At 35.8% G+C, this 26,727-nt stretch overlaps 1 protein-coding gene across 2 annotated transcripts in view; it reads left to right on the forward strand.

Annotated features, from left to right (window-relative positions):
• Window positions 1–26,727, forward strand: part of FER (tyrosine-protein kinase Fer) — a 198,682-nt gene that overhangs the window by 115,277 nt on the left and 56,678 nt on the right. The gene's annotated exons all lie outside the window — the stretch shown is intronic.

Below are 26,727 nucleotides of genomic sequence, written 5' to 3' on the forward strand. Positions count from 1 at the left end.
TTTCAGTGCTGATGTTGTTGCTAGTGTTGATGCTGGTTCCCAAATAAACGAAGTCTTTTACTATTTCGAAATTATGGCTGCCAACAGTAGCGTGGTTGCCAAGGCGCGTATGCGCTACCTCTTTGCTGGATGACAGCAGGTACTTCGTTTTGTCTTCATTCACCATCAGACCCATTTTTAGCGCTTCTTTTTCCAGCTTGGAGTAAGCAGAACTAGCAGCGCGGGTGTTTAGGCTGATGATATCAATGTCATCAGCATATGCCAGTAATTGCACGCTTTTATAGTATATTGTTCCAGTGCGGTTAAGTTCTGCATATCAGCTTAGTCCTAATTGGAAAATGTTTTCTTTTTCTATAACTATAATCTCAAACTTGTTGATACAAAGATTTTTAGCATGTCGTGTACAATGTGCAATGCGTACGGTTGTTCCATGTTGTGCTAATCTACTGATAAACTTGTTTTATTACACACTTTCGCGCATCAGGTAACTAATCAATTTGCCACGTTCATCTGAGAAGGCTAAAAAAACAACAACCACACTATAAATCTGATATGAAAAAGAAGCAAAACAAAATAACTTCAATCACTACATTCTTAAGCGAACGTAGACAGCCGTTCTTTATGTTCATTAAACTTGTTGATCCATTTTTATACTCAGTTGAGCAGAGCTCACAGAGTATATTAAGTTTGATTGGATAACGGTTGGTTGTACATATATAAAGGAATCGAGATAGATATAGACTTCCATATATCAAAATAATCAGGATCCAAAAAAAATGTGATTGAGCCATGTCCGTCCGTCCGTCCGTCCGTCCGTCCGTCCGTCCGTCCGTCCGTCCGTCCGTCCGTCCGTCCGTCCGTCCGTTAACACGATAACTTGAGTAAATTTTGAGGTATCTTGATGAAATTTGGTATGTAGGTTCCTGAGCACTCATCTCAGATCGCTATTTAAAATGAACAATATCGGACTATAACCACGCCCACTTTTTCGATATCGAAAATTTCGAAAAACCGAAAAAATGCGATAATTCATTGCCAAAGGCGGTTAAAGCGATGAAACTTGGTAGATGGGTTGACGTTATGACGCAGAATAGAAAACTAGTAAGAGTTTGGACAATGGGCGTGGCACCGCCCACTTTTACAAGAAGGTAATTTAAAAGTTTTGCAAGCTGTAATTTGGCAGTCGTTGAAGATATCATGATGAAATTTGGCAGGAACGTTACTACTATTACTATATATGTGCTAAATAAAAATTAGCAAAATTGGATGAAGAACACGCCCACTTTTTAAAAAAAATTTTTTTTAAATTCAAATTTTAACAAAAAATTTAATATCTTTACTGTATATAAGTAAATTAAGTCAAAATTCAACTCCAGTAATGATATGATGCAACAAAATACAAAAATTAAAGAAAATTTCAAAATGGGCGTGGCTCCGCCCATTTTCATTTAGTGTGTCTAGAATACTTTTAATGCCATAAGTCGAACAAAAATTTACCAATCCTTTTGAAATTTGGTAGGAGCATAGATTCTATGACGTTAACTGTTCTCTGTGAAAATGGGCGAAATCGGTGGAAGCCACGCCCAGTTTTTATACACAGTCCACCGTCTGTCCTTCCGCTCGGCCGTTAACACAATAACTTGAGCAAAAACCGATATATCTTTACTAAACTTAGCCCACGTACTTATCCGAACTCACTTTATCTTGGTATAAAAAATGGCCGAAATCCGACCATAACCACGCCCACTTTATCGATATCGAAAATTACGAAAAATTAAAAAAATGCCATAATTCTATACCAAATACGAAAAAAGGGATGAAACATGGTAACTGGATTGGTTTATTGACGCAAAATATAACTTTGGAAAAAACTTTGTAAAATGGGTGTGACACCTACCATATTAAGTAGAAGAAAATGAAAAAGTTCTACAAGGCGAAATCAACAGCCCTTGGAATCTTGGCAGGAATACTGTTAGTGTTATTGAATATATAAATAAATTAGCAGTACCCGACAGATGATTTTCTGGATCACCTGATCCACATTTGGTCGATATCGCGAGAACGCCTTCACATATATATCTAAGGGCCACTCGCTTTTAAAACCCTCATTAATACCTTTAATTTGATATCCATATCGTACAAACACATTCTAGAGTCAACCCTGGCCCACCCTAATGGCGGTATCTCGAAAAGGCGTGCACCTATAGACCTAATGCCCACTCCCTCTTAAAATGCTCAGTAACACCTTTCGTTTGATACCCATTTCGTAAAAACATTCTAAGTCACCCCTGGCCCACCCTAATGGCGATATCTCGAAAAGGCGTCCACCTATAGACCTAATGTCCACTCCCTCTTAAAATGCTCAGTAACACCTTTCCTTTGATACCCATATCGTACAAACATTCTAGAGTCACCCCTGGCCCACCCTAATGGCGATATCTCGAAAAGGCGTCCACCTATAGACCTAATGCCCACTCCCTCTTAAAATGCTCAGTAACACCTTTCGTTTGATACCATATCGTACAAACATTCTAGAGTCACCCCTGGCCCACCCTAATGGCGATATCTCGAAAAGGCGTCCACCTATAGACCTAACGCCCACTCCCTCTTAAAATGCTCAGTAACACCTTTCGTTTGATACCCATATCGTACAAACATTCTAGAGTCACCCTTAGTCAACCTTTATGGCGATATCTCGAAAAGGCGTCCACCTATGGTCCTAATGCCCACTCCCTCTTAAAATGCTCAGTAACACCTTTCGTTTGATACCCATATCGTACAAACATTCTAGAGTCACCCCTGGCCCACCCTAATGGTGATATCTCGAAAAGGCGTCCACCTATAGACCTAGTGCCCACTCCCTCTTAAAATGCTCAGTAACACCTTTCGTTTGATACCCATATCGTACAAACATTCTAGAGTCACCCTTGGTCCACCTTTATGGCGATATCTCGAAAAGGCGTCCACCTATAGAACTAAGGATTACTCCCTTTTAAAATACTCATTACCACCTTTCATTTGATACCCATATCGTACAAACACATTCCAGAGTCACCCTGGCCCACCCTAATGGCGATATCTCGAAAAGGCGCCCACCTATAAACCTAATGCCCACTTTCTCTTAAAATGCTCAGTAACACCTTTCGTTTGATACCCATATCGTACAAACATTCTAGAGTCACCCCTGGCCCACCCTAATGGTGATATCTCGAAAAGGCGTCCACCTATAGACCTAGTGCCCACTCCCTCTTAAAATGCTCAGTAACACCTTTCGTTTGATACCCATATCGTACAAACATTCTAGAGTCACCCTTGGTCCACCTTTATGGCGATATCTCGAAAAGGCGTCCACCTATAGAACTGAGGATTACTCCCTTTTAAAATACTCATTACCACCTTTCATTTGATACCCATATCGTACAAACACATTCTAGAGTCACCCTGGCCCACCCTAATGGCGATATCTCGAAAAGGCGCCCACCTATAAACCTAATGCCCACTTTCTCTTAAAATGCTCAGTAACACCTTTCGTTTGATACCCATATCGTACAAACATTCTAGAGTCACCCCTGGCCCACCCTAATGGTGATATCTCGAAAAGGCGTCCACCTATAGACCTAGTGCCCACTCCCTCTTAAAATGCTCAGTAACACCTTTCGTTTGATACCCATATCGTACAAACATTCTAGAGTCACCCTTGGTCCACCTTTATGGCGATATCTCGAAAAGGCGTCCACCTATAGAACTAAGGATTACTCCCTTTTAAAATACTCATTACCACCTTTCATTTGATACCCATATCGTACAAACACATTCCAGAGTCACCCCTGGCCCACCCTAATGGCGATATCTCGAAAAGGCGTCCACCTATGGTCCTAATGCCCACTCCCTCTTAAAATGCTCAGTAACACCTTTCGTTTGATACCCATATCGTACAAACACATTCTAGAGTCACCCCTGGCACACCCTAATGGCGACATTTCGAAAAGGTGTCCACCTATAGACCTAATGCCCACTCCCTCTTAAAACGCTCAGTAACACCTTTCATTTGATTCCCATATCGTACAACTAGAGACACCCCTGGTCCACCTTTATGGCGATATCTCGAAACGGCGTCCACCTAGGGAACTAAGGATCACTCCTTTTCAAAATACTCATTAACAGCTTTCATTTGATACACATATCGTACAAACACATTCTAGAGTCAGCCCTGGTCCACCTTTATGGCGATATCCCTAAATGGCGTCCATCCATAGAACTATGGCCTACTCTCTCTTAAAATACTCTTTAATACCTTCCATTTGATACACATGTCATACAACCACATTCCAGGGTTACCCTAGGTTCATTTTCCTACATGGTGATTTTCCTTATTTTGTCTCCATAGCTCTCAACTGAGTATGTAATGTTCGGTTACACCCGAACTTAGCCTTCCTTACTTGTTCTTTCATCCCTTTTGATTTCGCCACTACAACATAAAAGAAAAAATAGATTTTAATTTACTTTTCGCTTTTTCCTGCTTACTCCTTACAAGTCAGCAGAGCACAAAACTATGCCTGAATCCAAAGCTCGAGCATTAATAAGACATATGAGCCCTTCAGTGCACAAAACTATTAACTCCATAAAACAGAAAGTAGAGAAATACGATGGAATAATGCGCATTGTTTTTATACTCAGTTGAGCAGAGCTCACAGAGTAAATTAACTTTGATTGGATAACGGTTGGTTGTACAGGTATAAAGGAATCGAGATAGATATATCAAAATTATCAGTATCGAAAACAAATTTGATTGAGCCATGTCCGTCCGTCCGTCCGTCCGTCCGTCTGTCCGTTAACACGATAACTTGAGTACATTTTGAGATATCTTGATGAAATTTGGTATGTAGCTTCCTGGGCACTCATCTCAGATCGCTATTTAAAATGAACGATATCAGACTATAACCACGCCCACTTTTTCGATATCGAAAATTTCAAAAAATCGAAAAAGCGCGATAATTCATTACCGAAGTCGGATAAAGCGATGAAAATTGTTAGGTGGGTTGAACTTATGACGCAAAATAGAAAATTAGTAAAATTTTGGACAATGGGCGAGGCACCGCCCACTTTTAAAAGAAAGTAATTTCAAAGCTTTGCAAGCTGTAATTGGGCAGTCGTTTAAGATATCATGATGAAATTTGGCAGGAACATTACTCCTATTAATATATGTTTGCCTAATAAAAATTAGCACAATTGGATGAAGAGCACGCCCACTTTTAAAAAAAATTTTTTTTTAAACTCAAATTTTATGAAAAAATTCAATACCTTTACAGTATATAAGAAAATTATGTCAACATTCAACTCCAGAAATGATATGGTGCAACAAAATACAAAAATAAAAGAAAATTTCAAAATGGGCGTGACTCAGCCCTTTTTAATTTAATTTGTCTAGAATACTTTTAATGCCATAAGTCAAAAAAAATTTGCCAATCCTTGTGAAATTTGGTAGGGGCATAGATTCTGTGACGGTAACCACGCCCAGTTTTTATACACAGTCGACCGTCTGACCTTCCGCTCGACCGTTAACACGATAACTTGAGCAAAAATCGATATATCTTTACTAAACTAAGTTCACGTACTTATCTGAACTCAATTTATCTTGGTGTTAAAAATGGGCGAAATCCGACTATGACCACGCCCACTTTTTCGATATCGAAAATTTCCAAAAATGAAAAAAATGTCATAATTCTATACCAAATATGAAAAAGGGGATGAAACATGTTGATTGGATTGCTTTATTGACGCCTTCACATATACAACTAGGGGCCACTCCCTTTCAAAACCTTCATTAATACCTTTAGTTTTATACCCACTTCGTACAAACACTTTCTACAGTCACCCCTGGTCCACCTTTTTCGCGATATCTCGAAAAGGCATCAACCTAGTGAACTAAAGCCCACTCCCTTTTAAAATACTCCTTAATACCTTTCATTTGATATCCTTATCGTACAAACAAATTGTAGAATCACCTCTGGTCCACCTTTATGGCGATGTCTCGAAAAGGCGTCCACCTATAGAATTAAGGCCCACTTCCTTTTAAAATACTCATTAATGCCTTTCATTTGATTCCCATATCGTACAAACAAATTCTAAAGTCAACCCTGATTCACCTTTATGGCAATATCCCTAAATGGCGTCTACCTATATAACTATGGCCCACTCCCTCATAAAATACTCTTTAATACCTTTCATTTGATTCCCATATCGTACAAACACATTCTAGAGTCATCCCTGGTCCCTTTATGGCGATATCCCTAAATGGCGTCCACCTATAGATCTAAGGCCAACTCCCATTTAAAATACTCATTAACACCTTTCATTTGATACACATGTCATACAAACATATTCCAGGGTTACCCTAGGTTCATTTTCCTACATTGTTATATTCCCTTATTTTGTCTCCAAAGCTTTCAGCTGAGTATGTAATGTTCGGTTACACCCGAACTTAACCTTCCTTACTTGTTTTAAATTCCCTTTATAATATGAATACAAATAAATATTGTATAATGCATAAATAAAGATGTTGCTTTTATCTAAAAGTATTTAAAATTAATAAGAAAGACTAGCCAAAAAACTATCGTCTGAAATCTTAAAATTTTTATGGAATTGGTGGTGTTAATCGAATTGGCAAGTAAAAAAGTAATAAATTTAAATTCAGTGTTTAAATTTTTAAGTTTCTTCTCACAGAAAAAGTTAAGTATTAGATATTTTTATTACAATTTTTTTTTATCAGATAATTCACTATTTTGCACATCCAAATTGTTATTAATCCCACTCATCTTGGTTAGTTATAACGGTATTGTAACGAATTTGCTGCAAATCCTCTTATTTGCAATCCTCTGCTAAGTTCGAATCACTAAACTATTGAATAAATAACTCCCATATTGAATGATGGAAAAATGGCCTTTATTAAAGTACTTCACAATAACACTTATACTTTGCTACTCGCTGGCTTAATAACCAAACTGATTAATAACTCAAATGAAACTCTACTATTGGCCGCCAGATCGCGTGCTTAAGCAAACTGATTGATAGCTCAACTCAAAATGAATTACTTCTTACTCGCCTGCCCCGCTTTTATAGCTTACGCTGCATACTTCTAGGCTCTTCGATTTCCAGAACTTACTAGTTTGTTTCGGCTACAAAATCCCCAGCCACAACTACGTGCACAAATTATTGCTCTCTCTTGTGACAACTCAGATAAGATATATGCATGTGTTTGTGCATTGCCGCTCCGCTGTTCGTTTACGTACATATGTGTAGACGCAATTATTTATTCGTTTATGTAGATACATAATAATTGAATTATTGATGTGAATGTTTGTAGTTTACAGTCTCTCGCGCATACATAGGCGTATAAGTAAATGCATCTGTGTGTGACTTATTTCGGCTGCCTTATATATGTGTATACATGATTTGATTATTGACGTAAATACTGCTTATCGTGGCCTTAGCATCGCCTTAGTGATGGGATAACTTAGTGATGCTAATATCCGTGACAGTATAGTTTTATTTTTTTAAAACCACCGACAAATTGAAATAATTATAATAATTCAAATCCAAATATGATCTGGCAGTGAAAGTGGAAAGGCTGAAAAAATATGTAGTTTGTGTTAAACTAGAAAATTACACAGTAGAAGTTAAAATATACCAAATTGAGCTTTATTCTTAATAATAATTAATTTGACTTCACGAGTACTTAATTCTATGGCAATTAGACTGAGAGTGACTAGTTTATGTTACTTTTATTCTGATAAGCCGGAACTAAAAAATTCATGGTTATCATTTAGCGTTTGCTAGTGCATTTAAGTTGCATTATTGAAACGATTTCCATTACAGTACAGAGTTAATCAAACTGGCCTCTGAGATAAATTATTTATTATTCAGTGGCCAAAAAATGTTTTTGTCGTTTTGTGGTGCTAACCTTTATTGATTGAGAAAGTTTTTATAAATATAACAAGTAAGGAAGCCTAAGTTCGGGTGTAACCGAACATTACATACTCAGCTGAGAGCTTTGCAGACAAAAAAGGGAAAATCACCTTGTAGGAAAGTGAAACTAGGGTAACCCTGGTATGTGTTTGTATGACATGGTTGATACCCATGTATGGGAGGTATTAAAGAGTATTTTAAAAGGGAGTGAGTCATAGTTCTATAGGTGGACGCCATTTCGGGATATCGCCATAAAGGTGGACCAGGGCTTACTCTAGAATGTGTTTGTACGCTATGGGTATCAAAGAATTGAACGAATCCAAAAAGTATTCGTACACTTTGCATTACGCAGTCTGCGCATCTCGGATCTTATCCCGACTTATAAAGCTCGTTGCTTATTGATTAACTTAAAATCATTGCTGGACAGGAGGACAATTTTATCGCTGTCGTTCGTTTTCGATTTGTTACGTGGGGTTGTTGACTGCCCTGCGCTCTTGGAGAGGATTTTCATTAATATACCGGCTATGGCTCTTCGTGCTTCTGAGTTTTTTCATATTGGTGTTCTTAGGGCTCTTTATGCGCGGAATGCTCCAATTACTAGATCCTTAATTGAGTTCAATAGAATTTCTAAATTTTGTGAGATAGATTTTTCTTGTTCGAAAGATGGCTTTCTGAGCATTTAAAATACTTTTTATAAGTAAGGTAATTTATATTAACATTGTTAACTACTTTACACTTTTATAATTAGCCTATAAGATTCTTTTTTAATTGGCTTAAATAAATCAATAAAAGGTGCTCATGAGTATTTTAAAAGGAAGTGCGCCTTAGTTCTATAGGTGGACGCCTTTTCGAGATATCGCCAAAAAGGTGGACCAGGGGTGACTCTAGAATGCGGTTGTACGATATGGGTACCAAATTAAAGGTATTAATGAGGGTTTTAAAAGGGAGTGGCCCTTAGTTGTATATGTGAAGGCATTTTCGAGATATCGACAAAAATGTGGACTAGGGTGACCCAGAACATCATTTGTCGGGTACCGCTAATTTATTTATATATGTAATAAAAAGAACAGTATTCCTGCCAAGATTCCAAGGGCTTTTGATTTCGCCCTGCAGAACTTTTTTATTTTCCTTTACTTAATATGGTAGGTATGACACCCAGTTTACAAAGTTTTTTCTAAAGTTATATTTTGCGTCAATAGACCAATACAATTACCATGTTTCATCCCTTTTTTCATATTTGGTATAGAATTATGGATTTTTTCATTTCGTTCATTTTAAATAGCGATCTGAGATGAGTGCCCAGGAACCCGCATACCAAATGTCATCAAGATACCTCAAAATTTACTCAAGTTATCGTATTAACGGGCAAACGGACAGAGGGACAGACATAGCTCAATCAAATTTTTTTGATTTTGATATATGGAAGTCTATATCTATCTTGATTCCTTTATACCTGTACAACCAACCGTTATCCAATCAAAGTTAATATACTCTGTGTGCAAAGCACGCTGAGCATATAAAGTTGTGAATATACCAAATGCTTTTACACTTAAATTTAAGATTTTTCATAAAGTGGAGTTAGTCAATTTGTGCAGTGAGCGGCTCATATATACAAATAAAAACCAACCAGTTTTCTTCAAGAAACACGTGTGCATTCGCAGAGCAAGTTGAAAAAAAAAATAATAATAAAACACTTCTTTTGTCGGTCAAAATCAAAACCATAATAAACTGCACTACTGCTGTATATCCACTAATACATGTGCACTTAGCTTCAATACAAACTCAAGCTTCAAGAATCAACTTCGATTGCGGTTGAAGTTTTTTACCTCCTTTTTCGTTGTTTAGCTACAACAGTGTCTGTACTTTTTTATCTACACCAAACCTGCTTTATAATAGCTAACAAAAAAAGATGTGAATAATTTTAAGAAATTAGGAATACGGCGCCAGCTTTACTTGCTTCGATAAATTTATGATGAATTGATGTGTAAACGTCTTTGCTCACGGCAAACGAAAACAGCACAGGACGGCGTTATAGCGAGCTGTTATCGAGTTGTTAACGGTTTGTTATCGATAAAAGCCTTTTCAACAACAATTTTGGGCATGTTATCCCTTTTTATTCGACGTATTATGGATTTGTCACATTTATTATCGGTTTGTTATTGGCGTGTTATCGACGAGATATAAGCGAGTCAGCGATTTGCAGTCGAAGTGTTATGAATTTATTAGCCATGAAAAAGCGCTTTGTTATCGAAATGTTAACGATTTGTTATCGAAAAAATATCGATTTTTTATCGAAAAATTATTGATTTCTAATCGGAGGCTTACTTGTTCATTATAGGCGTGTTATCGATTTGTCATTGACGTGTTGTGAATGTGCTATCGACAAGCTATCATTTTGTTATCAATGTTTTATCAATTTTTTCTCGATAGCGACGTTATCAGCGACTCGTAGATTTTAAACAAGTAGATACTCATAACACTTCAAAAAATATTCGCCCTTGCATAGTGCAGGGTTGCTGGTGAAAACGCTCACTGAGATCGGCTGAATTCTCAGGAAAACGGTCCGGGTGGCTACTTATTGGTTGGTCTATTAAGAGTGACTTCTGTTTATTAGTGTTGTGTTATGAAATAACAGTCGCTGTGATGGTCCGACGGTTCACGCTATATCACAGGAGTTTTGTACTTGAAATGAGGACCTTTTTGATTTGCTCATAAGCGTTATGACTCAGCACAACTTTTACATATGAAACTTGGAATCCAGGGTTTGTTATTAGTTTCATATGGGGAACCGAATAAGTCCATATAAGCTCATTTTACCAGGTCTGAAGGACTCAAATGAAATCTCTTAAGCTCAAAAAATAAAACAAACACTGCTTGAATTGCTTTCCTCTGTTCTCCTTGATGAACTCATAACAAATAACGCAACGGATTGCAGCAGTTACTAACACCTACTATGGTAACATGTCAACTGAGAAGTGTTTTTTTGTATGACACCCATATTTGAAAAACTCGAGCTGCTGGAAGAAGCTTGAGGGCAGATTTGTAATAAGCGAGCCCAAATTAGTGAGAAGGAAACGAAAAACTCCATGCAACAGACAAAAAGTGCTATTTTGTTCACCATTGTATTACATTGCCTGTCTGTTAGTGAAACTTTACGAAAACCTCAATAAAAAAATGTCTCTCAGGTCTTCCTATGTATATTTAAGATTATTTTTAAGGTATGCTTCTTTTTTAAATGATCTAATGATATACATTTTATATACGTAGGGTGCAATGTTTTGTTGGGTATCTGTACATTTGTATTCAGGTTTAGCTGCACTACCAACACGAGCTAGCTTCTTTGTTCATAATTCCAAGAAATGTGGACCAGTTATGGAATTAATTAAGAAATTAAATAAATAAAACAGAAAAATCCTTTAAACGGAAAGTACAACATGCAAATCAAAACAAAAAAAAAATATATTTTAAATATAAAAAAGAAGCAGCAGCATTTCACGAATAATGCACTTGCATATATATGTGTGTATGTAAGCATCAAACTTGTTGGTTTGCGCATGCGCATATTTAATATGGAATCATTTACATAATCAGAATACAATTAAGGAACGGCAGGTCCGTGTGCTAAAATTTCTCATGTGAATGAGTTTACTTAAAAAATATATATTTACACTCGAGTTGTTGTGTAAATGTGACTTCTTTTGTATACGAAACTTGAGGGAGAATCTTGAGTCTGAGCAAATGCTCTCTTTTAGGCCCGGTTTTCAGTACAAGTTCAACTACGCTTAAACTTATTCTGCAGTTTTTCAGTATACTTTAACTGAAGGTTAAGCGGCCGATCTGGCAGGGTTAAACTCTGGTTAACCTATCAGTTATTTGCGTTCGTTTGAAATGGCGTCGAATATGCCCAACAGGCATTTGAGCTTGAGCACCATTAGAGCTCATGTTAATAACTAGCATACCTCTAAAATCTCAAGAGTTGTTTGGAAACAATGGCTCAACTCGATAATCATAGTCTACTCTGCAAAAGAGAGATTTTTTTTTTAAATTGTAAATTTTTTAAGTAGAAAAAATTTAATTCCCAAATTGTGGTTCTCTAACTGGATTCAAATTTAAGATTCCATACTACAGTATTTTCACGAAAATAAAATAAAATATGTATATATTATTTTTAGTTAATTACGCTCCATTAATGCTATCAACCAGGTGTTTTGGTGGTACCACCTTGGAGTTTTTTTGTCATGGAGAAATGCGTTGGATATTCATTTGAGAACTGTACATTTCCCAAAAGTTCGATAGTAATTTGAAACGTTGGATGACGTATGAGATCAATTCGAGACTTAAATTTTACAAAATTTACCAAAGGTTGGATAGTGATTGGAGAATTAAGATGGATATATACTTGCGCTTTACAACCTGCATATGTAGATAGCGTATGTTTTACGCTAATATGGTTTTTTTCATACCCAGCTGTACTTGTATAATAACTTTGATGAGATAACGATTGGTTGTACAGGTATTAAGGAATCGATATAGATATCTTAAAATCCTAAGTATCGAAAAAATTTGTTTAAACCAGGTCTGTCCACCCGTCTGTCCGTCCGTTAACACGATAACTTGAGCAAATATTGAGATATCACAACCAAATTCGGCATACGGACTTATCTGGACCCATCATATATTGGTATTAAAAATAAGTGAAATCGGACTATAACCACGCCCAATTTTTCGATATCGAAAATTTTGAAAAATGGAAAAATGAGATAATTCGAAAACGAATACCGCTAAGCTAATGAAATTTGATAGGTGGATTGGTTTTATGACGCGAAACATAAATTCCAAAAAATTTTGAAGTTTTACAAACCGGTAACCAAAAGCCGTTAAAGATATTACATTGAAATTTGGCAGAGACACTACTCTTGTCTAATTATATAGACTAAGTGAAGATAATCAAAACTGGCTAAAGACCACGCCCACTTTTCTTAAAGGTCTAACCTTAACAAAGTTTGCAATAACTCTATGGTAGTTAACTACATTTTACTTATATTCTACCTCAGTATTGGTATGGTTGAACTAAGAACAAAACTTTAACATATTTTGAAAATGGGCATGGCGAACCCAGTTCTTAAAGACAAATATCCAGAACTCGCAGAAGAAGAACACACTCGCTCCAGGAAGACGCACGTCACTCTAGCTCAACTTCGATCTAGTTACTGTAAGGGGTTAAACTCTAACCTATCTAGAGTCAACCACAAAATACCTAATGTATGTCCTGCTTGAAATGTCTCCCCACATGACACCGACCATCTCTTTAATGCCCATGTGGAACCAACACCTCTAACACCACTCTCACTGTGGTCCAACCCCGTTTCTGCAAGTTTCCTTGGACTCCCGTTAGAGGATATTGATGACAATTTGTGATCGGTCGCGCCTATTGGATGTGGCGAAGCACTGCTACAACAACAACAACAACAACTGCGTCCCGTGGCTTGACATAACCTATCTATTAAACTTGTCTCTTTAATAATCCCAACCTCGAGCGCAAGCTGCTTTAATAAGGCATCTTTGTACCTGATATGATTACGGTTTGCGCAGCAGCAAGGTCAATTGCTCTTTACCCATTAGGTAAAGCTTACTCGGGGAGCAACAGATACCTTTTTGTCGGCTCTAGCGCTGAAGTCACCAGACACGAATTTGAGAATATATAATTTTTTCCATTGTCCCCAATTTTTCTCAGTATTTAAATTTTTTCCCTCAATTAAAAACAAATTCGTCACGAAAATTCCACTTTTTCATTTTTTAAATAAAAAAATGCAGTAAATTTTTTTAGGTGAATTATTTCAGGCTTGTCTGATCCATTTATTTTGGTGCAAACGAAAGGCTGAAATTCCCTATTCTGCCCAACATTCCGCTGACAAATTTCAGCATCATCAGGAGCAACTTACAATAATTCATCCAAATCTAGTTTGAACTGATCGCAAAAATTGCAATAATAAATATTGTTTGGCAAAACAGCTGATTTCGAAAAGTCGAAATGCCCTTTACTCAACTATGCAAGTAATTTTTTCGCCTGGAGAACGCAATTGAAGACATTATTTCGCGGTGAGTGGTTATTTTGGGTGGTTTTATGTAGCGGATCGGAAACTCAGAGTACAGCCCAAATTTATACCTCTTTTAACAAAGTTTCACTTTCAAATGAATATCGAGCAAACAATTTGTTATTACAAAAACAAAAATCCCAAAAATTAGCACATTCATTAACTGCCTCTAAAAAAACTAGCAACAAAAAGAAAGCAAAAGAAGTGAGCACCAAAATTTGGCAGCTGGCATTGGATTAACTTTTATTGGCTTGCCGTTAACACGTATGGCACATGTGCTTGATTTTTAACGAATCGCCGAATGTATTTTCATTTTTATTTTCTTTTTATTTATTAACTGTTTTCTCTTTTAATTTTACTCCTCTAAATATCAAACGACTTTCGAAGTTGACTAGCACATATGCACGTGAGCACAAGTGCTGTGAACGTCTTAAGTAGAACTAGAAAGAGAGGCCGAGGGAGTGACTAAGCAAATGAAAAGCATCTACAAAAAATTAAGAACAAAGAAAGGAGTGGTAAAAGTTGTTTTGAAAATGCCGTTTCGCGCGCGCCTAAATCACTGATTGCCAAAACAATTTGCTATATTTGGTGAAGAGATTGTAGCAAGTTCGTTGCTTAAGTCTTTTGTTATTATGGCGCTATGTAATCAGTGATGATAATCATGGTACATTTGTACTTTTTTGGTACATTACGCTTCACGAAAGTACGATGGTACTACATTGACATATTTGGTACATTTTTGTAAAATACAGCACTACACTTGAAGTCATTTGCAAAGCAGCTCTGAATGTACAAAAAATTTGTAAATTTTTCGAAGAAAATATACATATAGTTAAGTTGTTTTGTTGCCGAGCACAATTTGCCACTTGCAATTATGGATCATTTAAATATGCTTATGAAAAATAGCATAACTGATTCTAAAATTGCGCCCCCACGAGGCAGCTTTCTAGACAAGCAGTCATAGATAGAATTCTTGAGCAATGGTATGCCCTCAATTATTATTTTAATCTTTACGGGTTTGAAAATAAAAGCAGTAATCAAAATTGAATTAAAAACTTTATATCTGAAATTTTTCAAAGTCTCATTTATAAAGTATATTTTACATTTCTTTGTTATATTTTAAGTGAAATAAATAACGTGAATATAGAAATGCATTCTGAAGATATTCGCATACACTTACTTATTGCCAAATTAAAAGTTTTATAAAAAAATCTTATGTAGACTCCAGTCCTATTTGGATGTTAAAAATTGATTCAGACGAAAATCACTTAACCCCAGATGAAGTTTACTGCGGTGTTAATGTGGATATTATTCTATCAAACAACCTTTTCGAAAAAGATGACGTACACATGTTTAAGAGCTGTGCTAAACAATTTTATATACAATTTTGCAGTACTTTAGTACTAAAGAAAGTAAATTTGAATGATAGAACTTTGTTGTGGGCTGCAAAGCTTTCACCAGAAAGTATTTTAAGCGGTGAAAGAAATAGTATTGTGCCTTTAGTTATGCACTTGTTTCCGAAATCTGTATTTGATAAAATAGAGAAAATTAATTCCGAATTTATATCTTTAGCAGGGCATGAGAGCCTTAAAAAATTCAATAATTTATATGCAGCTTTTGGGAAGAATTAAGATCAGTTAAAAATAAATTAAATGCGCTCCCACTCCCGGGAGAAAAGGCTTTGAAGAGATTTACAAGGTATAGTCGAAACAGCTGTCGCGCCTTGTCCGTCCTGATGTCACGTTGTTTAAATTTTTCCCAAATTATTAAATAAAAAATGCGCAAATGTTTTCCAATATTTATACAATAGTTCAAGGCATATTGTCGATTCCACATTGATCCACAAACGTAGAAAGGATATTTTCTATACAAAATTTAATTAAAACTAACTGTAGAAATCGAATTCAAACAAACACAGTTTCGAATTTAATAAAAACTAAAGTCATAATATAAATACGAAATAAAACTTTTTGTCCACTGAGGTATTTAAAGAACTCAAAGAAGAAGAACTGTTAATATAGTGATCGAAACATGAGTTATTAGTATAGATGTAGACGGCAATTTGTCAACTTTTATACCTGAATCTAAATCTTTTGTACCCAAAATGTTTGTAAGGAATGCTTTTGCATTGAATGCAGCTGTTATTTTTTTTAGATATTAATTTTATGTTCCTTACTGGTACTCCTTTTTATATATGTACATAATTGTACGCTTCAATCGATAAACTTCTTTTATTATTTTTACTGGAAAAGTATTTCTTCATAAATCATATTTCCCTGTTATACTACCTTTAATTTGTGTTAGAGTGTTTCCTGACTAAAAACAGTTTTTGGATAAAGAAGCAGAATATAGCTCTAGTTTGGTTCAAATTCACATCCGAAGACTTTTGGTAGATTTTTGCATGATTTGGTACATTTTTTTCCTCGTTTGGTACAAAATGGAAAAATCCATTTATCATCCCTGATGTGAATGCTTGCTAATTGAAAATTGATGAGCAAATAGAAGGCAATTTGTAAAAAATAAAACGCTGATTAAAATTAATTTTTATGAAAACTGTGTAAATAATATTACATACTATTAGTTAGCTTAGTCAGGCCAAAATGAAATATAATAAAAAATAAGGCAATAATCTAATAGCATGCCTATTTAAGAATTTATTGGCCAGTTATAAAAAAATGCATAATTATCAATTTGCATTTAGCTTATTAGTTATTATCTAATTAACTATAAAATTTGATCAGCCATGCTTTTTTATTATTTATTTCTTATAAACACTCAAAGTCACTAAATATTGCAAACGAGAGCGTCTAAAGTGAACAAAAAAAAAATAATAATAAAATCAAAAATGAGCAAAAAAACAATTTCAAAGTCAACTGACGTAATACATAAACCGAATTCTGTGATTATGTATGTAGTATATTGCAACACAAAACTGAAAGTTTAGTATTTATTGCTTTTGCTGCCTGATACAATAACAAACACCAATGAATACGTAAATACTTTTATCACCGCTTCACGGCCAAACACAGCATGTGACGCTGCACTTTCGATCATAATTCAAGTGAAAGAATAGAGACTCTATTGATGCTATACAAAAAAAGAAGATACATTTTTGTGCTTTTACTAAACATTAATAGCAATCAACATATTTTGTATTTGTATTGTTGTGATATTTCGGTAGTCTAAATTAATACTGCGGCTGGCGGCCACCGTGGTGTGATGGTAGCGTGCTCCGCCTATCACACCGTATGCCCTGGGTTCAACTCCCGGGCAAAGCAACATCAAAATTTTAGAAATAAGATTTTTCAATTAGAAGAAAATTTTTCTAAGCGGGGTCGCCCCTCGGCAGTGTCTGGCAAGCACTCCGATTGTATTTCTGCCATGAAAAGCTCTCAGTGAAAACTCATCTGCCTTGCAGATGCCGTTCGAAGTCGGCATAAAACATGTAGGTCCCGTCCGGCCAATTTGTAGGGAAAAATCAAGAGGAGCACGACGCAAATTGGAAGAGAAGCTCGGCCTTAGATCTCTTCGGAGGTTATCGCGTCTTACATTTTTTTTTTTATTTATTTATTTATTTTTTTTTTTAAATTAATACTGAATGAAAGCAAAACGGTTTTATGTTTAGATGTATGTACAGCAGCGAGCGCGAAAATAGCTGTGGCAATTTTTTTACATAAAATTTCGAGAGTTAAAATCTGTTTTTTTATCCACGATAATTAAAAAAAAAAAAGCTTTAATGAGTTTTTTTAACTGAAACTATGTAAACCACTCAAAAAAACTTTTTCGAAAAAATTTTACAAAAAATTCGAACTTTGTTGTTAGCGTTTTCAAAATTTTTTTTAGTATGCAGTTTTATAGCCCAACCAATTTAACTTTGTCAAAGTCTCTCAAAGTCGTATTGATTTTTGAATTTTTTTTCCGCAGAGTGTTTTAGTTTGGCTTCTATACAAGGTAAAATTAGGTTGAACTGGCAGGTCAGTAAACACCTCAAATAGACCATTATCAAAATTTGTTTGACGACCAAACGTATGAACCCAAATCTGGTGCCAATCCTTATGTTATAGTATAAATCGGTTCTCTTGGTAAATACTAGAAGTTTTCTAGGACCTAGCTTAGTAGCTGTCTCGAGATCTGACAACTCTGCCGCCCCTAATAGATGGAGCCTTGACCTGTCGAGCGCCGGACAGGAACATAGAACGTGCTCAATCGTTTCTTCCTGCAGCTCACACTTCCTGCACTTGCTGTTACTAACGAGGCCTTACTCATGAGCATTTTACACCAGGAGACAGTGTGCAGCTAGTATGTCCATCGTAAGCCTTAAGTCTTCTCTCTTCAGAGATATGAGCCACTTTGTGAGTCTAATATCGTAGGCCTTGTACATAATCGTAGAAATTTTCCAGCCCAGCGCTTTTGTCCACACATTTCCTGCTTGATAGATTATGTAAATCCGTTCTCTTGATTTCTCCCAAACGGATTGGGACGTCTATCGTCGATCCAGCGAGTGTTGCACCCTTCTTTGCCAACTCATCGGCTTTTCTTTACCCTCTATTTCTTTATGACCGGGAACCCAGTAAAGATGTATGGTCCGGCCTGAGAGAAGTTTTTCCAATGCTTCTTTGGATTCCAAACCACTTCTTGATGAAGTACTGTATGAGATTATTGCCTTAATTACCACCTGACTATCAAGATATATATTGACCCGATGCAGCTTCAGCAAGCTTCCTCCAGAATTTCTGCTTTTCATAATTTTCGGTTTTTTTCTAAAATTGAGCTACGAAATTTATGGGAGCTTTTTCTTAAAAAAATACATATATTAGATAAAAACACTATAGACTCAATTAAATAGACTGCTATTTTCATGCTCGCTGCTGTATATGTCTTTATTAAAACCAAGTTTAGTCAATAATAACTTAATTAAGCATTACGAAATAGTAAAAATGGAAAAGTTAATAATTTGAATAAGTATGAATTAAGAAATTTGATCTAATTAGCATGTCGCATAACTTGATTTTGGTTTTGATGCACATGAAATTGAAAAAGTTACTCATACCACCTATTATCTAAATTGAAAAAGACATAATAAGATCAAAAAATAGACCTGTTTTTGGGTACTGTTATGTTTGGGTATATGATTGTTATATAACGTAAATATTATAAAGTGGTGAAGCTCTTAGGCTAGGCAAACGAGATGTTAATTGCATTAGCTAGCCGATTTCGTATTTAAGTACTTCATAATTAACGACTTACACCACTGTACGCTAGGAAATTTGATCCGAGTATCGGTTATATATTTCTGAAACTATGTTCAAAGCTTAATCTGCTCACACACATATGTAATTAGAAACGGTGAACCATATGTACAGGACCATGGAGAGATTAAGAGCAGGAGATTAAGAAGATAATGGTACTTTTCATTTCATACTAAAGCTTTAATATGCCATAATTTCTTTTCCCACCGCATTTTATGCCGATGGCATCTTCAAACTGCTAAGTGTTGATGCAACATGTTGCTGCAACATTTTTACTTTTCGTTAAAGAAAAAAATATGAAAGAACTGACGGACTGTTAAGTGTTGATGCAACATGTTGCTGCAACATTTTTACTTTTCGTTAAAGAAAAAAATATGAAAGAACTGACGGTGGATGGTTGAAGTGTAATATGGAGTTTTAATCTTTGGAGGACTATTTCCTTTGACATTAAAGTTTAAGCTCTTCCTGATTTTGTACAACTTGATCAAAACTCGCTATGATTCCTTATGTGCAAATTAAGGAAAACTCAAACGTGCTGGACTATAAAAATGTTCAGCGGAAATGAGCAATCAAAGTTCATTTTCTCAATCAAAGTCAAAAGTTCTAATTTTGTTGTACAGTGTAATCTTAAGTAGGCAAAATAATCTTAGTGCAATAAATTAAGCTATTTTCACTTTCGCAACAGCGTAACCATAGCATACTCCAGAGAAGTTACTTATACATATTATTGTTTTATCGCAACATACTTATAACTCCTTGCTCGGGCGCCATTTACAAAGAGAAGGCCATCTAGAATGAAGGCTGGGCTAGCACTCATTCTGCCCAGTGTCGACATCGCGCTCACTTTGGTAATAAATACATATCAGTTTTCGCACCCACGATCACACAGGAACTAATCGGAATGATGTGCTAAATTACGCAGGCCTGCAAAAATACGATTTTTTTTTGTTTTGCATCAGGAAGTCATTTCCGATGTATTTTTGCGCGCCGAATCCGAATCCGTCCTCATATTTGGCCCAGCATATCAGTATTTTGAGATATCCTAACCTAGGTAGGTAGGTTGAACTGGCCGGTCCATGAGGACCATATCCTAACCTAAAAGTGCGAAACGCTGTTTTTACCATTTTTTGAGTTTATTATTTAATAATAGAATTTTTTTTTTGCAAATCTGCTTACATTATCTTTGAGAACAACTCTTTCCCCACAAAATCCATTTTCTAACGCCACGATTTGATTTTTTTAGTGACACTTATATCAATAATAAATACGTGACACAAAGTGTTAGCGGCCACCTTCTCAAAGATACTGTAAGCAGATTTGCACAAACAAATTTCCTATTATTAAAATAGGATCAAATCTGAGGACAGATTCGGACTCAGCACGCAGAAATACGTCAGAAATTACTTCCTGCTCCGAAACAAAAAAACCTTGCAGGCCCGTTTTATCAATTCGTAGGTTCATCGAGCGGCGGATGATGGAAAGAACAGTGGTAAATTTAGTCAGATTACACTAATGAACGATAAATCGATGGACGGCTGGTGATTGACACCGGAATGATAATATTTAAACGGATAAAAGTAAGCCGATGCCAAATATACCGTCAATTTTATAACGAGTTGCCTGCTGATCCTTCAACTGGTGAATGTCGAACAATTGAGGGCCAAACAATAGATGATGTAACAGAGAGCGGTCAAAATTAGCGTTGGAGGCAGATTGGCGCCTTATAAGCCGGTGGCCAAATGACGCCCATTCGGGTTTATACACAGTTGTGTGTGTGAAAAATACTTTTAGGGTTACGCTGTTTACGAACATTTAGTTGGATCGGTGACCGATGAGACGATGCCCAATAACCGGTGTATGGTGAAAAGAAATCCAAATTTATTGTGAGTTCTAATTCCGTAGCTACGGAGGCATCTTCATTAGCTTTTTGATTCACCCTTATATGATAAGCCATTTAGTCTAAGATAATTAAAGCGTTTAAGGTACACTCAGTGGCAAGTAATTGTTTTAGTTTAGTTTATTCAGTCTATGATCAAAAATCTTACAGAGTAGATACAATAACATATTAAAAATATATATAAACATTAAACATACACAGTCCATCTTTCTATTCTGGCCGAATGACTGCTGTAGATGTGGTTCCAAATATTGTAAGCATATTCAAGTTTAGAGCGCACAAAAGATATACGTATATAGGGCTTTCTTGGTATACGGGTCGTTAAAGTCCCTTACGAAGAAAATCAAGGTTTCTGTAGGCCATTGGAGCAACAAAACACATGTGATTGGTGAGTGTGAAGATAAAATCAAATACATATGCGTTACTTACCGCCAACTGGGCGCCTGAAATAGAGTAGTATGAGGAATAGGAGCTGGTGGATTTCGAGAAAGACATACTAAGTCATTTTTTAACATTTAAGAAAAGATTATTGGTGCGACACCAATCAACGAGATTATTGAGGTAATTTTGCAGAAGGCTGGAATCTGACGGGGCACTAATTCTATGAAAAAGTATGATATCGTCAGCATAAAGCAGAAAACTGGAGGTTTTGAAGCAGGAACCGGTATCATTTACGAAAACCACAAACAGAAGGGGACCAGGACTACTGCCCTGTGGTACTCCAGATGTTCAGACTATTGACCGTGACGTAAGATTTTCGATTTTGGATTTCAACCAGCGTAAAAACACAGAGTTGAAGCCAATACAACTCAAGTTTATGTAAGAGGATCTGGTGAGAAACTTTGTCCAAGGCCTTCGACAAATCCGTGTATATAGCATCAACCTAAGACCATCCTTGAATGCGGATGTACAGAAAAATGAGAAAGATGCCAAGTTAGTAACAATAGAGCGCCCGGCAAAAAAAAACATGTTGATTTGGTTCAACACTGCACATGACTTTAAAAAAGTTTCTCTTTTATAATTTTTTCGAAAAGTTTCGAACAAACAGTAAGTTTACCAATAGGCCTATAGTTTGAAATATCATTTTCGTTCCCGGTTTTGCAAGTCGGAGTTATCGAAACAGATTTCCATTTGTCAATAAAAATGCCCGATGATAGAGATAAATTCAAGATGTAGCAAAGAGGTAGACATAAAGATACCTTGCAGTGCTTCAGAGCAAACGCGCAGACACCATCACTGTCGCATTCTAGCGAGGGCTTTAGGGTTAACATAGCATTGCCAACGTTGGTATTGGAAATTATGAGCGATCCAAAATCTAATCGTTCAGGGGTTAGAACTAAGTGACAACATTTTTTGGAATTCCGCTTATCTAATTATATAATAGGCGTGTTTTTTTACACATATATACGTCTACGTTTGCGGATAAAAAAACGCTTATCCTCACTTAGAAAATGTTTAGGAGACCCATCTAGCGGCAGTTAGTTAGTTAAATAACTAGCTACAGAACATGTTGTACCGAAAAGCGGAGACACAAACCTCTGTTGGTCATAGTGTATAACCTATAGCTGAATCGGTTGCGGTGAATAGTGGATACACACCATTTGTAGAGGTGAAACATAGATATATATTTAAGTTGCACCTGAGTATAATGTGTATTGTTATTTATGCCGTCTTTCAGTGAGTTTTACAGCTCCGGCGCACGCTAAATTCTCACGGAAATGCTCTGGATCATTGAGAGACTTGAGAAGCAGATGTCGTGAAATTTTCGCACACGTGAAATGTGATAGGCAGATGTCGCTGCTGTTTTTCATTTAACTCATACGGCGAAAGGCAGCGACATCTATTTTTGGAAAAGTAGGTTTATTAAAGTAGCGTTGCCAAACTAAAAAGAAGTAATTAACAAATTATCTGGCTCACAAATTGAACCAGACTTCTATATGGATTTATCTGGCTCAAATCGTTGTTGTTGCATTTACATGCAACATTATTTATCTGGCTCAGGATTTTGCCACCGGATGATAGCTTTAGGAGTACTAATTTTTTGCGCAGCAATTTCAGAAGTGTAGATAAAGTTTAACGCTTAGCAGTCCATATAAAGTTTAAGGGTATATGTATATAGATGTAAAAAAACACAGCTAATATAACACACCTAATTTAGTTAGCTTTACTTTTATTTATGTGTATAAAACTAAATTATTATGCTATTAAAATAATTGCCTTAACAATGCTTGAATATTAATTATAAAATGTTACTATTTAAATTTTTCACGTGCAATTAACTAGACACTTCAACAAAGCAAAAGTATTACTTTAATAATTCGAAAATGGCCTTTCACAATTCAGGGATTTCCCCCTTAAACGATAAGCTGTAAAATAAAGACCGTAATTTAAATGGCCAAACCCATCACTCATTTGTTGTTAACAGATTTGGCTATACGCAATGCATATATGTATGCTAACATATACATACCCGCATACGTATCTATGTTTCTATGTTTGCCTAGTATTTGTGCTTGTAGTTTTCTATGCAATTCTTGTTGATATTCTCTAAAGTACTGGCGAATACAAAAGAGTGTCATTGTTAAATTTTGGCAGTCAGCTTTGATTTTCCAAAATCTGAAATATGAAGTTGTAAACCTTGACCTTTTGGAAATTGCGCTCATTTATGTATATGTGTGCCCACGAACATTTTGTCAAAAAATTTAACGCGATGTGGATATGAAGTTTGAGCGCCTAGACAAAAATTATTTCTATTGGAATTCCATGAAGCATAGAGCACAACGATCTAGGTTTAACTGAATCGTCGTTTTTAATGTACAAACCCTGGATTTTTGTTTTCAGAAGCAGTATTTATACTCAGCTGAGCAGAGCACACAGAGTATATTTATTTTGTTGGCATAACGGTACCCCGTAACGACATAAACCAATCGAGATAGATATAGACTTCTATATATTAAAATAATCTGGACGAAAAAAGAAATTCATTTAGTCATGTCCGTCCGGCGGTCTGTCCGTAAACCCGATAACTTGAGTAAATTTTGGGGTATCTTAATGAAATTTGGTACGTAAGTTCCTGGGCACTCATCTCAGATCCCTATTTAAAATGAACGAAATCGGACTATAAGCACGCCCATTTTTTCGATATCGAAAATTTCGAAAAACCGTAAAAGTGCGATAATTCATGCCAAAGACGGATAAAGCGATGAAACTTGGTAGGTGGGTTGACCTTATGACGCAGAATAGAAAATTAGTAAAATTTTGGACAATGGACGTGGCACCGCCCACTTCTAAAATAAGGTAATTTAAAATTTTCGCTAGCTGTAATTTGGCAGCTGAGTATGTAATGTTCGGCTACACCCGAACTTAGCCTTCCCTACTTGTTTTTTTAAGCGCTACAACATAGGGTTAACTTTAAAATGTTGTCTCACAATAATACTTCACTAATAGGGTGTTTAAATCCAACTGATCATTAAATCAGTAATGAAAACTGGTCTTTATTAGACTACTTTAAGAGTACTTCACAATAGCGCTTATACTTCACAACTAATTGCGTGTTTAAATCAAACTGATTAGTCATTCCGCAGCTCGCGCTGCTTTTATTCTCTCTGTTGCCTTGTCTGTGTGAGTTATCTCTTCGTTGCCTTTATATATGTGTGTAAATGATGATTGATGTGTTTAGTATCGGCTTAGTGATGCTAATATTCGTCACAATATATTTCTGACTTTTTGGTTGCATATCATGGAGTAGTGGGGAAAAAGAAAGCACATTTTATGAAAAATACGGAAACGCGAACTTCCGTAAACCTGCGAGCATGCGAAACATAAGTCAAAGTTTAAATTCTTGTCTAAACGCAAGGCCAAAGTCTTCTGTCCAAGTCAAAGCCTATGTTTAAAGTTCTATTTTCTTTATTTTCATGCTCAGTGGAGTATCACCCTTTATCGGCTGCCAGTTCGAACTCGCCCTTTCTAAAAGTATTTTTCAAAAATTTTCAATTTCAGGATTTGTTTTGAAAGCGCCCTAACAGAATTAGGTTGCTGAACGTCCTTTCTCAAAATTACTATCAATACTAATATACTACCTAAGGAACTTTTCTACTGCAATTTTCGCTGAAGGTTATTAAACTATTCCCCCTTCCAAGCTTCGTAAACTCAACCCGTTCTGATTTTCAATTTTATGAGTGTCAAAGCTCTGCTGACATTAAAGAACAAACCTCTTGTGACTGAACAAACCGTTGTTTTTTTCATTTCATTCATAATGACTTTAATGATCTCGGCTTGTATTAGAACCCTGGTCAGACCAAAAACTCATCAAATTATAAACACATTAATAAAAGTATATGCTAAATAGAAGTGTGAAAAGGTCATGCCAATGACCTTTCTAACCTAAATAATAAGAACAAGAACTAAATTAAATAACGTGAAATGCACACAATTAAAGTACGCCTTGTGAGCAGAGCTTGGCCTGCCGTCACAATGTCTTTTAAGTTAAATCACAAGATCAGTGGAACCATAAAATGTATGTAATAAAAGAATTTGTAATATCAAGAAGAAGAACTAAAAATTAATTTTTTTGAAGTAGCATTAAAATGCTAAAAAAGTATAAACAATTGAGAAAATATACTACATATACGGTATAAATATTCACGAATGACCTAATTTTGTCGAACGTCAACGCTCAGCAGCGGCAGATACTCGCACCGTATCGCGTTAAACATGCCTTACGCATGCGCTGAGACTTTTGAACTAAACTGTAAAAAATTTAAGTATGAAAAGTGTATCCAGTAAACAGACGTGACAATGTTAATGATTGTTTTCATTGTTTTAAAAATTTTATTTTTTTGTAAAATGAATTTTTTTTGTTAAAATTCGGCTTGCATATTTTCCTTTCATTTCATCTTTAAAATACAAATTTTCTACCACTTCTCCCTAACTACCCGGTAGTATTTGCTCACTACTTATGGCTAAGATATTCATTTGTTGTTAAATTTATGGTAATTCGACATACAATAATCAACTGGCCTCCACCAATAGCAAATACCAGTTATGGTGACAAAACGCGGAAAGAGAAAACAAGATCTAACAACATTGCAATTCAAAATGCTTCAAATTATTCACTGACAGGTTTTCACTCTGACTCAGTTCCTTTTTTCTTTAAGCAAACGAAGAAGATTCATATTGTAGCATAAAGTTTTGGAAGAGTTTTTGCAAATATTTAAGCAGGTAAATGCACTAGTTTGAATCGTAAGAGATTATGACCAATATGGATGAAGATTCCTGATCTTCCACTTATTGTCAAATTGGGATGTTTATATGAATACTTTGTACACCGGCTTTTCTTTATCACTTAGCGTGAGTCGGAGCAGTCTATGTGTTTTTATTTCTTGTCTCATGTTCATATCTGCGATGAGCTCATTTAAGCATCTCTTTCGACGCCATCCATGGCACATCAAGCCATAAGTACATCAGGACACGTATGATGAGATACGCATAGTTCATGCTGTAATGTAAGAAATATAACAGA

The sequence above is a fragment of the Eurosta solidaginis genome, chromosome 1 (assembly GCF_040869045.1).
Source record: "Eurosta solidaginis isolate ZX-2024a chromosome 1, ASM4086904v1, whole genome shotgun sequence".
Lineage (NCBI taxonomy): Eukaryota > Metazoa > Arthropoda > Insecta > Diptera > Tephritidae > Eurosta > Eurosta solidaginis.